This window comes from Nematolebias whitei, chromosome 1, assembly GCF_014905685.2.
Source record: "Nematolebias whitei isolate Nwh7 chromosome 1, NemWhi1, whole genome shotgun sequence".
NCBI lineage: Eukaryota > Metazoa > Chordata > Actinopteri > Cyprinodontiformes > Rivulidae > Nematolebias > Nematolebias whitei.
The window spans coordinates 28,420,610-28,420,861 of NC_056498.1; positions in this window are offsets into that span (position 1 = coordinate 28,420,610).

Here is a 252-nt window from a genome sequence, read left to right on the forward strand (position 1 = left end):
GCTACAACCACAGCTTCATCTGCTACAAATATGGCAACCAATGCTACAACCACAGCTTCATCTGCTACAAATATGGCAACCAATGCTACAACCACAGCTACATCTCCTACAAACATGGTAACCAATGCTTCAACCAAAGCGTCATCTGCTACAAATACAGCAACCAAAGCTACGACCACAGCTTCATCTCCTACAAATATGGCATCCAATGCTACAACCACAGCTTCATCTGCTACAAATATGGCAACCAAT